At 42.5% G+C, this 11,734-nt stretch overlaps 1 long non-coding RNA gene across 1 annotated transcript; it reads left to right on the forward strand.

The window, feature by feature from the left end:
- The first annotated feature begins 405 nt into the window (after nt 1-405).
- Nucleotides 406-8,155, forward strand: LOC141097629 (uncharacterized). Its single transcript, XR_012234016.1, has 2 exons — nt 406-5,710; nt 6,319-8,155. It is a non-coding gene; the product is annotated as an uncharacterized lncRNA (long non-coding RNA).
- The last annotated feature ends 3,579 nt before the right edge of the window (nt 8,156-11,734 follow it).

Consider the following 11,734-nt stretch of genomic DNA (forward strand, 5'->3'; position numbering starts at 1 on the left):
CCGGAAAAAATAATTTTTTGGTTTAATTTTGTGATAAAAAATAAATTTACATTTGTGGTTCACCATTACTAAGTTTCATTAATGTTGTTTGCGCCGCTCACACACACTGATGGGTAAATACATGTTAAAAACCAACCCAAGGCCTAGTATAGTCATATGTGAAATAACACGGACTAGTATAGTCATACCAAGGCCTAGTGTAATAACTCGAGTTTTACCAACTTGGATCTGGTTTCATGAAAAACAAACTGTTGAAACTTGTCTTAAAAATAAGTTTCTTTCTAGTTTCACTAGTTTGTTTTTTGTGAAACAAGATGCTAGTTGTTAAAAATCGAGTTATTACAGTAGGCCTTGGTATGACTATACTAGGCCGTGGTATTTCACATATGACTATACTAGTGTCAAGGTGAAAATATATTTTCTTATATAACTTTTATATTTTTATACTGTGAAACAATAAGTTTTTCCTAATTGCTTGCTAATGCAAATGTAACTGTATTAAAGATGGCTGCCAGTGTTCACTTTCACTTAAATTCAGTGTCTAAAGAGTTAAGTTAAGTTTCATTTCTCCTAAGTTTCATTTCTCCTCAAAAAAGATAACTCAGGAATGTGAAGAAGGAGTAACCATCGGGAGACGTTTGACGAATCAGAGAGACACTGGACACTAGATGTATACTGCATAAACCCCGCCTAATGCACGCCTTCCCCTAACACTCAATATAGTATTGTGTATTTTTAAATAAAGCCAGTTGTTGTACTGCTCCTGACAGGTGTGGATGCAGGACATTAGCTAAGATTGAATCAGCTACGTGTCTGAGTCATTCTTAATCGGTACCAGATGTTTTGCGCTCGCACAATGATTTGGAATGACTGGTGAATGAGGATTCATTGTCGTTTACGACCCCGACAATTTGGAGCCCAACGGGGGGCGTGGACAGTGATCCGAGGCTCCTCTGGACCCATGCTTGGATGTCTGTGGATGATACCTGTAGTGGCTGACCTCGAGGACTGATCACCCTCCAAAACACGGTAAGTGAGATCATATACACTGTATGTGTCACACTTGCTAGTGTCTCAGCCGTTATTGGTTTGTCTGTGGTCTCCTTGGGTCTGAGGGGTGACCGGTCGAGTGGTGAGACCGAGTGCGATCCTGTGCCACGCTCTGAACCAGCAACTGAGAGATGTCGCATTCTGCGCGTCCTCGTGTACACCACACCTCCTCCACCGGTCATTGTACTCCATTCAACCACCCTACCCGTGACTATTGTCTAGTAGTGAAGTGGAGTGATAAATTGAGCTAGTTGCAGATTGTGGGGCAACCTAGAGGAAGGGATAGGAGACGCAGCCTCTGTGATATTGTACCAGCTAGGTAATTAAGACGTCCCGAGAAGGGACCACCTGTATTTCTGTGGAGGGCTCTCACTAGGAGACCGCCTCCCGACTGTTGGAATATCGTGGCAGGATAGTCTGTTAATCACTGCTGTTCAAGGTTAGGGAAAGGAAATATTGAGCGCGAGGCTCTTTTCCTAGTACGTCGAACGTGAGGCTCCGTACTGTGGAACATCAGTGTTGATATCGCTACCAGTGGTTTTTCTGCAGAGAACCATAGTATTCTGTAAGAGTCATGCTGCGTATCTTAAAGCAGAAGAAGTCTGTGCCCCACAAGTTAGATGAGGATGCTGTGGAGGTCAAGGCAATAGTAGCGTCACGGGAAGGCAAGAAGGCAGTCAAGAATGTTGAGAGATTGTATAAGCATGTAGGATTGCCCTCGTCAGGGAGATTACAGCCGGCTATGTGGCATAATCTCATAGAGAACAAAAGAGGCATGTTGAAAGATAAAGGATTGTTAGAACAAGCACAAGCTCATCTGCGAGTTGCGCGAGGCTTGAAGAATGAAGGATGGAAAGAGATTGATGGGGAACAGTCAGGGAAAGATACCTGAAGAAGGAAACCGGTTATGTGATATAATTGAGGATAGATATGGAAGTAGTGCAGCAAAGAACCTGGAAAAAGTATTAATCAAATCCAAAGTGCAAGATAGGCAGGCTGTGTGAATCCTTGTATATATGTCTATGAGAACCTCTGAATAAGATGAGAGATGAGTAAAAAAAAAAAAAAAATCAGTGAATGAGCACGTATGAATGAATCATCACACATCATTTTTGTGTCAAGAGATTTGTGACCTTTCTAGTTGTGGTGGAATCCCGGACAGATGTGTTATAGATATTTCAAATCTACATCTGAGACTGAATGAATTGAGTAATGATATAGTTCGTGTTATATGTGGCATTACATTGTAAAGTTTCCTGAATGCATTTGGCCAGAAAAAGGGCAAGGCATGGTTAATCTCATTATACAGTTATCTGCCCTTACAGTGAAATCCCGTGATTTTGAGTTTCTTTGTAGAAATTGATTTTGATAAGTCTAAAGAACTACAGAATTCTGTGAAGGACGACACTGCATTCAGATGGGAGGGGGGAAGGATACCGCTGCGTAGTTTTTCTTCTCCCTTCGCTCTTATCTCTGCTGAGTGTGAGCTGTGCTCAAAATCCTCTGTAATTCTATCCGTAAGGTACACGCTGAAAGATTTGTGCATTTTAAAGCAACAGTACTTAATTGAAGATTGGAAGTTAAAAGTAAGATATGGTGCCTAATTTAGAAGGGAATTGTAAGTGATTGCTTGGTCATTAATGTGTTTGAACCTGCTTCTAGTTGTGTGATTGATTTGTATAGCAAATTGTGTCAAATTACAAGAGACAGAGAAGGAAGGAAGCAGTAAAACAAGTGGGACAAATATTGAAAAAGGCAAAAATACCAGAGTGTGAATGTTTGGATGTACAAAAAGGCACAGACAAGGGAAGAAAATAGCAAGTGAATAAATGATGCTTGAGAATGTGCAGCAGTGTGGAAGGTGTATTATGAATGTTTGATTGACAAAGTGTAACCAGAGACCCAGACAAAACAGATGGACTTGTAAACACTGTGGTCAGACTCAGACAAACCCAGACTGAATAGCTACTTGTGTGACCTGTGCTACTGACCTAAGAGAATTGCACTAAATCTTATCCAGACAAGATCATAAGAAGCTGACATAATAGTGTGGATAGTGGGTAGTGGGACATTGGCCCTTGAGGAGTAAGCTGACAGTAGACATCAGACGGCCAACCCCAGCAGGACCTAGAAGTGTGACTAGAATAAGAAAGATACAGGTGTATTATCCCTGGAGCCCCTCTGATCAGCTAGCTTTGCTGAAGCAGCTGCCTGCCCTTGAAGACCAACCATTCCCGTTTTACAGACACATAAAGGAAGTACAGCAGACATATAAGTGTACCTGGGCAGACCTAGAGAGGTTGGTGAGTTTAAAGGCAGGTGACGCACTAGATCATATAATTAAGACACACAGATGTGACAAAGAATCAGGCTTGGGGCATGGATGATAAATCTGCACGATCTGGGGAGACGTACTGTGAGTCACTAAGACAATGGGCTGCAGTGGAACAATCAGAGCAGTCTGTACTCCTGACTAATGTGACACAGCAAAGAGGAGAGAGAGTAGAGATATACCTTGGACGGTTACAGCTGAAATGGGCAGACATGGGGTACATTTGCATAAATCCACTTGATGTTAGAATACTGGTGGATGCATTCATTGACGGTATGAACAAAGACTTACGAGACGCAGTACAGACAGCCAGACCTGAATGGAGACATGTAGATCCGAAAGACCTCCTTAAGGTAGCTAAAGAAATTGAGCAAACAAGGACAATAAAACGACCTGTCATGTATGCTGGAGCACAAGGAAAAAAGTGGAGACGTAATAGGAAAGGCATGTGAGATGACACTGACGTTTCTTTTGACAATCTATTCCCCACATGACATCCATGCCATACTCCTACAAGTTCAACCAAAACATCTGTCTATGGCCAGATAGCTCCGACTTGAGTGTGCTCTACTAATTCCTGAGTATGTCACTCCTCAAAAGATGTAACGTTCTGAATCCAGCCACCCTCCTGCCTGTGGATTCAGAAAAGGGGGAATTGGTGACCGTATTGGCAAGTGAGGAAGGATACTTTGACATGACGCATGAACATGTCTGCATAGAACTGATGAGTCAGGAGACAGTTGGGTTTGCACACATTCATGAAAAACCTGTTCCTAATGCAGACTTTGAGTTTCTTTTTTGTAGATGGCCCCAGATACCACCAGGATGGACGATTCTACACTGGATATGCAGTAGTATCCTCACATGAGGTAATCCGAGCGGAACCACTCTCTCCTCACATGTCGGCGCAGGAGGCAGAGTTGAAGGCACTCACTGAGGCGTGTAGAGCCGCTGCAGGTAAAGTCGCTAATATTTTCACAGATTCGAAGCCCATTAAAAATGCAGAGCTGGTGAAACAATTGATGGAGGCATTGATGTTACCAGTCCAGGTTGGCATTGTCAAGGTAAAAGCACACACAAAGGTGACTCCGTGGAGGTAGAGGGCAATAGAAGGGCGAACGAGGCTGCTAAAATAGCACAAGGCGGCCTAGAGAGAGCAGTGGACGGTGGCGGGGAGTCAGCGTATTCCAGCCACATTGGGTCTAGATGTCCTGAAATCCCTCCAGCAAAAGGCTGCCCAGACAGAGAAGGTACACCGGGGGAGACTGGGAGCTGAGCTGAACTCAAATGGAGTATGGGAGAATAAGGATAAAATGTGCCCACCAAAGTCCCTGTTCCCAATCATGGCGCAAGCAGCACATGGCCCCAATCACACCTCAAAAAGTCACATGTGTGCCATGGTAGATGCCTTCTGGATCGCTCCTGGCTTCAGTTGCGCAGCCGCGAAACTTGTACAATCATGCCTCATCTGTGCACAGCACAACCCAGGTAAAACAGTAAAAGTCCCTAAGAAAGCGACACCTAGGCCTCTCTACCCGTTTCAGAGACGGCAGATTGACGACATACAGCTACCAAGGTAGGAGTGTATGCAAATATCCTAGTATGTGTAGATCTCTTCTCTGCATGGCCAGAGGCCTACCCGGTGAAAACGGCTACAGCTCGAGCCACTGCAAAGAAACTGGTGATGGAACTAATACCACGATTCGGTGTCCCTGAAACAATTGAATCAGACAGAGGTACACACTTTACTGCTGAGGTAATGCAAAATGTAATGCAAATGATAGGTGTAGAACAAGCATTTCATACACCCTACCACCCACAGAGTTCAGGGAAGGTAGAGAGAATGAACGGGACACTAAAATTGAAAATACAGAAAACCATGGAGCAAACCCATAAACCATGGCCAGAGTGTCTCCCATTAGCATTATTCTCAGTAAGGTACACACCCACGGGGAAAACTAAACTGTCACCCTTCGAGATACTGTTTGGAAGATCACCGAACACAGGGTTGTACTACCCACAGGTCTTAACACTCAATGTGGATAATTTGACAAGTTATGTAATCCAGTTGCAAAAGCATTTAACTCAAATGCATTCTCTAGTTTTCTCTTCCATTCCAGATCCAGATAGTGTGGAAGGAACTCACTGTCTACAACCTGGTGATTACGTATATGTCAAGAAACACTCCAGAAAGACCCTTGAACCCTGATATCAAGGACCTTACCAAGTACTCCTGACAACGCCTACTTCTGTTAAGTTGGAGGGACGACCAAACTGGATCCACGCATCACATTGCAAACTAGCCACAGGAGTTAACAAAGCATAAGAGTGCATAATGTTTTGGTTTGGTTTTGTTGCATTATCTGTAATAATGGTAGCTGCGTGGGACAATCTAAATTCTCCAATGTCCTTGAATAATAAGTTTATACAACATCATGAAAAATTACTAAATGATTGGTCAAAAGACACTCAGTCTCCAGCAGATTGCTGGATCTGCACACATTCAGCAGTATCAGCCACTAGTATTCCGTTCCTTGTTATTCCTATGCCACCCGAGGAATTATTTGCCTGGACCAGTTGTTCTGATACACTTGCTAATAATGCCACAAATAATGTGAAGTTATGGAACACAACTGTTGGAATACCTATTGTGGGATGGGTAGGATACCCTTGGTGGCAGGGTAATCTTTCAGGAAGTAACACATACCTTCAATATCTGGCATATAAAGGGGGGGCTTGGGTACCCAGGAATAGAACTCGGTTAACCTACCTGGGGCAAATTCCAATGTATGGCCTACAAGTTAGTTTTAATGTAACTTCCCACTCTACTGATGCCTTCAAACCAATACTGCTAGAAAGAAGGTTGCATAATACGTCCTGGGAGTATTCCAATTTATTTCCCCAGGGCAATAATGAAACTTGTTTTAATATTTCAGGTAATATACCTTGCAACGAGTCATCTGGATATGAGAAAGGAACTCCCACCTGTAGAAATCCCGATGTAGGGTATTGTAGCCCTTTAGGACAACTTCCAAATTGGTGTATGCTTCAGAATGTATCTGCGTTCATAGATTTAGTTCATAGACTGGTATTACAACATTCAGCCCACTGATTGCCCAGATTATGTCCCACTAATTCATAAGGAACCCAAACTAAAGGTCCCAGGAGAAGTAACTGTATTAGCTGACAATTACACCTGCTATAATTCCCACGACACCACAGGTACACCAGTAGGGATCTTCGAGACAGGTTTCTGCAAAGAGAATAGTTCTCTAGATACTGACTTGTTAATCAAACATACACAATATATGTATGACATTTATTGGTTATGTGGAGATGGTAAGCTCCGTCCTAGGTTGCCAAATGCCTGGACAGGCCAATGCACCCTTGTTAAACTAGCTATGCAGTTCAAGATTCTACCCTGGGATCCAAAGATACCTGATGAACCTACCAGGAAAAGGAGAAGCCTCGATCAGCTCCATATGAGTTATGAAGAAGATCCACTAGTATATATTGATGCTATTGGAGTGCCAAGGGGGGTGCCTGACCAATTTAAAGCCCAGAACCAGATCTATGCTGGCTTTGCTTCTATAATCCCACAGGTGCAGATTAATAAAAATGTTGAATGGATCAATTACATATATTACAGTGAACAAAGGTTTGTCAATTTCAGCCAAGATGCCTTCCAAGGTATAGTTGAAGAATTGGGCCCTAACACTAGAATGACACTCCAAAATCGACTAGCCCTTGATATGATATTAGCTGAGAAAGGAGGAGTTTGTGGGATGGTGGGAGAGGAGTGTTGTACCTATATCCCTCAGAACTCTGGAGTGAATGGAAAAACCATGATAGCCCTTAAAAAGATAACTGGGTTAGCAGCAGAATTGAAAACTAATGCTGGAGTAGACACATCTTTCTTTTCCGGCTGGTTGGGTGGACTCAAGGGATTCCTTCAACAAGCTTGTATAGTACTGATTGCCCTCCTTGTAATTGGATCAATAACTCTTTGTTGTGTTATTCCCTTGTATAAAAAGGTTATTGCCAAAGCAACTCCGACTGGCACCTTCCTCAATCAAGAAGTAGACCCACCAGAGTACGATGGTACTGATCTAGGGGAGATCCCTAAGTATATTCCCCTCAAGAGAGTAGACAAAACCCCCCATTCTCAGATGATGTTAAGAGACTTAGTTGAGGGACAGCGGGAGAACTCCATGTGAGGTTAGTGAAGGGTTCAGCTGCCTGGAGGCCTCTCGCTAGGGGAGAGCTTCTGAGGTGTCTGGATGAAGAAATCCACCTCCCCTTTTCCCATCACATGGACAGTCTCGAAGGATCTTTCATTAAGGGAAAAACTTAGTGTTTAGGGGGGATTGTCAAGGTGAAAATATATTTTCTTATATAACTTTTATATTTTTATACTGTGAAACAATAAGTTTTTCCTAATTGCTTGCTAATGCAAATGTAACTGTATTAAAGATGGCTGCCAGTGTTCACTTTCACTTAAATTCAGTGTCTAAAGAGTTAAGTTAAGTTTCATTTCTCCTAAGTTTCATTTCTCCTCAAAAAAGATAACTCAGGAATGTGAAGAAGGAGTAACCATCGGGAGACGTTTGACGAATCAGAGAGACACTGGACACTAGATGTATACTGCATAAACCCCGCCTAATGCACGCCTTCCCCTAACACTCAATATAGTATTGTGTATTTTTAAATAAAGCCAGTTGTTGTACTGCTCCTGACAGGTGTGGATGCAGGACATTAGCTAAGATTGAATCAGCTACGTGTCTGAGTCATTCTTAATCGGTACCAGATGTTTTGCGCTCGCACAATGATTTGGAATGACTGGTGAATGAGGATTCATTGTCGTTTACGACCCCGACACTAGTAGGCCCAAGGCCTACTATACTCATATTTGAAATACCACGGCCTAGTATAGTCATTCCAAGGCCTAGTGTAATAACTCTAGAATCTGGTTTCATGAAAAACAAACTGTTGAAACTTGTCTTAAAAATAAGTTTCTTTCTAGTTTCACTAGTTTGTTTTTTGTGAAACAAGATGCTAGTTGTTAAAAATCGAGTTATTACAGTAGGCCTTGGTATGACTATACTAGGCCGTGGTATTTCACATATGACTATACTAGTAGGCCCAAGGCCTACTATACTCATATTTGAAATACCACGGCCTAGTATAGTCATTCCAAGGCCTAGTGTAATAACTCTAGAATCTGGTTTCATGAAAAACAAACTGTTGAAACTTGTCTTAAAAATAAGTTTCTTTCTAGTTTCAACAGTTTGTTTTTTGTGAAACAAGATGCTAGTTGTTAAAAATCGAGTTATTACAGTAGGCCTTGGTATGACTATACTAGGCCGTGGTATTTCACATATGACTATACTAGTAGGCCCAAGGCCTACTATACTCATATTTGAAATACCACGGCCTAGTATAGTCATTCCAAGTCCTAGTGTAATAACTCTAGTTTTACCAACTAGAATCTGGTTTCATGAAAAACAAACTGTTGAAACTTGTCTTAAAAATAAGTTTCTTTCTACTTTCAACAGTTTGTTTTTTGTGAAACAAGATGCTAGTTGTTAAAAATCGAGTTATTACAGTAGGCCTTGGTATGACTATACTAGGCCGTGGTATTTCACATATTACTATACTACTAGCCCCAAGGCCTACTATACTCATATTTGAAATACCACGGCCTAGTGTAGTCATTACAAGGCCTAGTGTAATAACTCTATTTTTACCAACTAGAATCTGGTTTCATGAAAAGCAAACTGTTGGTTTCAAGTTTCACCCGTTTGTTTTTCGTGAAACAAGATCCTAGTTGGGAAAAATTGAGTATGCCTTGTTATGACTATACTAGGCCGTGGTATTTCACATATGACTATACTAGTAGGCCCAAGGCATACTATACTCATATTTGAAATACCACGGCCTAGTATAGTCATTCCAAGGCCTAGTGTAATAACTTGTAAGTTGGAATGGAGCAGATTACATTCATCCACTCAATGCTGACTTGTATTCCCCATGGACTTTCATTGGGGTTGGGTTTTGAGGGTTGTGTTTTGAGAAAATCACATACTTTGTTTTCAACTAGTTGCACAATTTTCTCTTGAAAAAAAATGGTTTCCTGATTCATGGCCTGCAGCTTTGCTCGTTCCAATATATTTCACGCAGACTAGCAATGCTGCATTTTAACTCATATGTGTATTTACCTGCCCAGGTGTGTGAACATCAAAAAATTCAGTTATACATGGGAAGTTTTTTATTAAATTGGAGTTTAAAAAATATAGTGCACTCAGTAATGGTATCAAATAAGGTTTTTTATTACCATAAACAAACAAAAACATTACACCATTTCATCGTGCCAGTGCACCCGTCCTACATCAGAAATAAAGTAGGCCGCAAATTGGTCCCTCATTTGGCCAACTTCAACGGATGACCTGAGAGTGTGCTGAGTGAATTCAGGCAATGGGTTAGGAGCATCATCGTCCAGTTCAAAGGTCGGGTGCTCTTTAGCCATCACAAAGTTATGTAGAACCACACAGGCCTTCACCACCTCATCGACTGTTTCAAGTTTAAGATTAATGGCCGTGCCCAGAATTCGCCATCTGGAAACAAGAATCCCAAAAGCACACTCGACAGTTCTTCTGGCCCTGGTCAGCCTGTAATTAAATATTTTTTTGGTGTGGTCCAAGTCCCGGCTGGAGTAGGGTTTCAGTAAGTTTCCGCACATTTGAAAAGCCTCATCGCCAACCATTACAAAGGGCAGTGGCGGAGCTTCGGTGTGAGGAAGAGGCCGTGGCATAGGGAAATTAAATTGGTTGCCATACAACCTCCGGCCCATGTCTGAGTTTTTAAAAGCCTGTGAGTCATTACCACGGCCAAATGCTCCAATGTCCACTGCTACAAACATACATCCGGCATCCGCAATCGCAATGAGTACTATTGAAAAGTACTTTTTGTAATTATAGTACTCAGATCCCGTTCTTTGGGGTTTGATGATCCGTATGTGTTTCCCATCAACAGCTCCCAAACAGTTGGGAAAATTGCATACTGTCCAGAATTTGTCAGCAATTTCCATCCACTTTTCAGCGGTGGGCAGGGGCATAAATTCTGGGCAAAGAACATTCCAGAGAGCCCGGCAGGTGTCAGCAACAATTCCAGACAAGGTAGAGATTCCAATACGGTACTGGAAGTGTAGTGAAGATAGGGTTTCTCCAGTCGCCAGGAATCTGTGAACAGACAAAGAAGTAAAATTAATATTTATGTATATTATTTTAAAAAACTATAAAATAAAATATTAGTACATTCACGAAAACTAATTACCCACGGTTTTGAATACTAAATTTAAAAAAAAAACATCAGACCGCACCCCTTGGTTTTTAAAACATACCGTAATGTCACCAGTAGCCGTTCCTCAGGAGGAATCGCACGACGGAGCTGTGTGTCCTGTCTCCGGATGGATTGTTGGACACGAGCAAGCAAATCCATGAAACTTTCGTGGGACATCCTGATATAATCTGTAAATTTCTCCGGGTTTGCCTGTAGCTCGCTGTAGAGGGTGTGGTATGCCCCACGGCTCTCCCGGAGTTCAACAATCGGATGTATCCACATACGCCGCCGTCTTCGCTGCCTCTCTCTCTTCCTTTGTTCATGGCAAGCAACTGCATACGCCTGAGCCATCGCGATGTCCAAATCCAAGTTGAAGTGAATACTCTTCCAGCGCAGATCCATGGTCACGAGAAGAATCAAGCAAATGTGAAGAATACTGTAGACAGGGTCTATATATTAACATACCACACCCACAATGAAGTCCCATTGGTCTTGTGTGTTGTTGAATGGTTGTTTTTTCATTTTTGTGGGGTTTTTCCAAAATCTGTAAAAAAACGCAAACGCACAAAAAACGCATACAAACGCGCAAAAACGCTGCGTTTTTTTCCTGCATGCGCATAAAAATGCTTGAAAAAAACGCAGCGTTTGTATGCATTTGTATGCGTTTTTTTAATGCGTTTTTTTGCGGGAAAAACGCGCTGCAAAAAAAAGCAAGTGTGAAACTAGCCTTAGCGGTTAAAAATGCAGCATGTTCATTAATTTTGCGGAATCGCATGCGATTCCGCATACCAGTGGCGTAGCGTGGGGGGGGTCCGCCCCAGGCAGCACGTGTGTGGGGGTAGCGCGGCGGCAGCAGCAATTCCACCCTGTGGGAGAAGCGCGGAGGCACAATGCAGTGCAGCGGCGGGCAGGGAGCGATCACAGCAGCTCCGCTGCCTGCAAGAGGGAATAGCAGGAGCGGAGCTGCAAGGACCCGTCCTGCTTCCTGCCCTGAGGCCGTGCTTCCTGTTTGAC

Source organism: Dendrobates tinctorius, unplaced genomic scaffold (genome assembly GCF_039654945.1).
Source record: "Dendrobates tinctorius isolate UK_male_01 unplaced genomic scaffold, ASM3965494v1 ptg000086l, whole genome shotgun sequence".
NCBI lineage: Eukaryota > Metazoa > Chordata > Amphibia > Anura > Dendrobatidae > Dendrobates > Dendrobates tinctorius.